The sequence below is a fragment of the Uloborus diversus genome, chromosome 2 (assembly GCF_026930045.1).
Source record: "Uloborus diversus isolate 005 chromosome 2, Udiv.v.3.1, whole genome shotgun sequence".
Lineage (NCBI taxonomy): Eukaryota > Metazoa > Arthropoda > Arachnida > Araneae > Uloboridae > Uloborus > Uloborus diversus.
In genome coordinates, this window is record NC_072732.1 from 50,054,747 (window position 1) to 50,059,657 (window position 4,911).

The 4,911-nt window shown below is 33.3% G+C and overlaps 1 non-coding gene across 1 annotated transcript; it reads right to left on the reverse strand.

Moving 5' to 3' along the window:
• Positions 1-4,069: 4,069 nt before the first annotated feature.
• Trnaa-ugc (transfer RNA alanine (anticodon UGC)) lies at positions 4,070-4,141 on the reverse strand. Its single transcript has one exon. It is a non-coding gene; the product is annotated as a tRNA-Ala (tRNA).
• Positions 4,142-4,911: the final 770 nt, after the last annotated feature.

Below are 4,911 nucleotides of genomic sequence, written 5' to 3' on the forward strand. Positions count from 1 at the left end.
TGAATGCAATTCTTGCAGCTATGCTTGATGATCACACTTTTTCAGGTCCATATTAAAATATCTTTCCGGTGTTAGGAAAACAGAAAGTGTATATTCTGTGTATGTGTAAAAAATGTTACATTTCTATTTTTTAAAGCCTTAAATGTCCACTCCTTAACTCCACATCTTTATTGGGAAAAATAATAGAGTATAACGAATCTTTTTTTCAACTGGTATGCAGTATTTAAAATGTGTATCCTGGCGGCCAATAAACATAACTTTTTCGCACAGGGAAGCAACAAGTTTTTCCCGATGCGAAAATTCTTCGCCCACTCTTCATCAGACATTATACTCCAAGAACTGTCGTTTTTGCCCAAAGAATTAACACTTCTCAAATTAAGCGAGTGCATCGTATTAAGCAGCAAACTTCGAGAAGCAAAACCAAAACAAACTTTAGAATGCTCTCGACACCAGTCAGTTTTCTCACTTAAAACCTGGTTCTAGAGTATTTTTAACCCGGATTAGCGGTAGCTAATGCGAACAGTGAGAAAAGGGAAATGGGTTAACTTTAACTCGGATCAGCGGTAACCAGGATCAAATGTTGCAGTGCGAACAGGGTATAAGTTAACTAACTTTCCACGGCGTTATTGCTTAAAGCGAATGACTGAGCTTTTTTCGTCACTCTAGTAATGGTAAGAATGAATAACTCGTTAGAATTTGTTTTGGCTTTTAATTTATCGAAAGAATTGTGCTCTTTTATATTTTATACGGATATTCAAATGTCGAATCATATATACGTACTAATATGGTGCTCTTGATTAAAATTTCGAACGTGATGAAGCGATTTTAAATTTCCATGACTGCAATATAATTGAATATTTATTGTTCGTGTAAATGATTTACAAATAGTACCTACGCTCTTCATTTTCGGTACGATCGTGCTGCAGTAAATGTCAATAACATATTAAAATTACTGAGCAATCCAAGTGGATGTACGAAAATTAGCGCACAGCAGACAAATTTAAGTCATGAACACTTCTAAACTATGTTCGAAAGTTAAAATGTGATCAAATGCCATAAAGTACAAGTTTTAATCATTTTGGAATGTGGAAAATGTACCAAGACTTAGTTTCTATAACTCAAAATAATAAATAATAATGTATACAATTGTTTACGGAACTGCACACAAAACCGAGGGGGGGGGGGGGGGCTCAGCAACAGGAAACAGAGGGTGCCATTGTTCTGCCATAGTGTTCCATTTTTCACAGCGGTGCACGCTGGGTGAAGGGTGCCGGTTTTTCGCCCGTGTTAAGGGTGCAATTTCGGCACCGTAAAGAGTGTCGCTGGTGAACAAGCTTTTCACCCTTGAAAAGTGCCAAATGCAACCTGTAGTTTTAACAGTGTATAAGGACCAAATTTTATTATTTATAAAATTTGTATTTGAGTGGCAACACTCAGTTCTTGATGATTGATTTCGAATTGTTTCTTAACTACACTGTTATAACCAGAGGTTCCAGATGAGTGAATATATTCCCCCTAAGGTGAAAGCATGGTGCCCAAGGATGCCATACTAGCCAGGAAGTAGAGCAGGGATGCGAAAACAGCAGACAATCGCAGACAGGGGTGCCAAAACAGCAAGCAATCGCGAAATGACTTGCTGCCGCATGCGCTGCTTGCATACATTCACCATTCAACCACTTCAATATGACGGACGAATGATAGATTGCATCTATGCGTGGCTTCTATGTCATTCACATTGAATGAAGTACACTATTGGATTAAATCTCAACGTTTCTAGGATAATTCCTTAAAATAACAAGTAAGTGCAGCTTTTGATCACTTTGTAGCTTTAAGGGTTTTCAAACATAGTTAAAAGTATGTTGAATGCTTTTCAATTACCGTTAGTCCGTTACGATACCGCAGTACCGTTAGTGTTGTTAAATTTCCATCATTCAAAACGCTACTAAATATATATATCATTATTTTCTTGAGTACTCGATAAGCAACATTTAATCACCAAAATAATAACCGGAATAAGATTATCCATAATCAACAAGTGAGAACCTAAATAAAAATGATTCTTTTGCTTCGTAGATTACTACACAACAGCGAGCGCAAAAAATAAAAAAGAAATCTCTCTCCGTCTAGTTTTTCTTTTGCTTTTTCGTTCAAGTGTTTGAATCATTTCCTGTTAGCGGTTAATATTTCGATAGCGTTAGGAATTTCTTTAAATTTTTAAACTGTCGAAAAATTTCATGCGCATTTTGTTTTATTGTTATTTTGATTGAAATTTTGAACGTTTGGGGAACGGTTTTTCCGTAACTTTAATGTCCCAGAATATTTTTGGCTCTTCATGTAGATAATTCATAAGTACGTCTACACTTTACTTTCGGTGCGGTTATTTCTCACAAATGATCATTAACTTAACTATGATTATTCAAATAGTTACTCGTTTTTAACTTTAAATATATTTGTGACAGCTCTTTGATACCAAATAAAATCTGTAGATATTTATTGTTTTATTCATTTTTAATATTACTTTGTAAAAAAAAAAAAAAAAAAAAAAACTCATCAGTACGCAGAATTTTTCCACAAGTTTTTTTTACCGCCCCGAGAGTTATTGTAATTATTATTATTTATTTTATTTATTTTTAAGAAAAGGATAAAAATTTCACAGGTCCGCAATGTTTTTCATTTGTTTTTTCCGACCCGTGGGTCAAAAGAGGTTGAGAAACACTGATATAAAGAACGATCAGATGAATTAAAGCAATGAGCACTTCTTAACTATGTTGAAAACTTTGAAATATGATCAAATGCTGTAAATACAAGTTTTAATCATTTCCAGTACTGAATTCATGCAATGTGAAACGTGTGCAAAACGTAGACTATCATGAATCAAAACAAAACTATTAAAAAATAAAATACACAACTGTATTCAAAAACGCACACAATACGGGGGAGGGGGGAGGAGGATCTACAGTAAGGGGGGCCATTTCTCTCTCCGAAGGTTCATTCCTTTCACCCTGGCTGCCTATTTTTTAAAAAGTGCCTGTTTTTCACCCTAGTTAGAGGTGCAATTTCTACTCCGTATTAGGTGCCGCTGGTGAACAAGCGTTTCACCTCTGAAAGGTGCCGAATGCAACCTGTAGTTTTAACAGTGTATGAGAAGTTAGTATTTCTCAAGTGTTTATTATTAATCAAATGTTTTTTGTATAAATATCAGTCTCCACATCATTTCAATCTTATCATCACCTTATATGTATAAATAGTGCTTTCTTTTATTGATGTTTATTTTTTTCATTACACTAATTAATTAATTTATTATAAATTTTTATTCACCTATTTATGTATTTTACGTCATTCTTTTCTTCTTTTCTTTTCGTTCTTCTTCTTCCTTTTTTTTTTTTTTTTTGAATATTTGTTTTGGAATGGACAATTTTTGTATATTGTTTAACTTTAAACGCTGATGTGATTGTGAATGCATGTTCTTTTATCTATCTTAAAAATTTTTTATATCAAAAATATTTAAACGAATTCATTTAAAATATGTTTTCCTTTTTAATTGTGCTTCCTTCAAAATAAATAAGTACTTCACTTAGTTTTAATACATATTACAATTCTTAACAGTACCTTTTACTGCATACTACAATTGCAAACATTTCTCACACAGTACAGTATTTTTCATATTTTTTTTAGGATGATTACTCCTTGTATTATATTATAGATTTTAAAATATCGCTTCTGATTAGTGTTCTTTTTGTGTGATATTTGGTATAAATAAAAAAAATCTGAAAAGAGAAACTGGTATTTATGCAAAATTATACCCTTTGGAAATAATGAACAGTCACCTGACTAATCTGTGATTTTGAAAAACTTTAGCAAGCCTGAAACTAATTTATTTATTTATTTTTCGGATGTATTTCACTGCTTCAGATATCTAACTGTCGAAAAAAAAATCATGTAATATTTAAAAAGAAAACGTTTAAAACAAAATACTGACAAATACCAACTAGTTCAAAAACCAGAAAATAATTTAATTCATTAAAAAATTTAAATAGTGCTCTCCATTTTCTGAATGGAATGCAAAACTTGGAGGTGCGGGGGATCGAACCCCGGGCCTTTCACATGCAAAGCGAACGCTCTACCACTGAGCTACACCCCCGACACCTGGTAGGTAGATCCTTGTAATCACAGACGTAACTTTAAACACCTGTACTTAATCTAGCTAAGCTCATTAACAGTAGGGTGGTCACAAGGTACATGGGGAAAAAAAATTTCATCTAATCTTTTGCGGTACCCCCCTAAAATGTGTCAATAGACTAGAAAATGTGATTTGCAAATTTCCAAGTCATTTTGATGATATTAACACGTGCCGCAAAGAGGTTAAAGTTACGAAAAATGGCAATTTTTAGCAAAAAAATCGTAGTTTTTCATTTGTAAAACCAAAACTATTCATTCCAGAAACTTCGTTCTGATCTCATTTTATGGGGAATTTTATTCTATTTAAGCCTAATTTCATCTAAGTTCTTGTAAAAATTGATTGAACATTATTCAGGATTTTTCAAGTCAGGTCGTAGCTAATATCCTCAAAATCGCGTAAAAAGAACGAATTATTATAACATAAATTGTATTTCTTCTTTTAGTTAATGGTTGTAACCCCATTACAATGTTAAGCTATGAGATCAAAAACAGCAATATTATTAGAAATGCATGCAGTGAAATTCCGTTACGACGAATACCGATATAACGAAATATCTGTTGCGAGTATTTTACCGACTGAAGAGTTCTAATAAGAACGAAACTGCTGTCTCAGGATGTGATTACCGGGCTGTCTGGTATTTTGCATGTATTTCTGCCTTATCCCTGGCTTAGGGGCGGTAACATACTGCTAAATAGCAAAATTATATCTGATCTCTTAGGCAGGTAAAATAC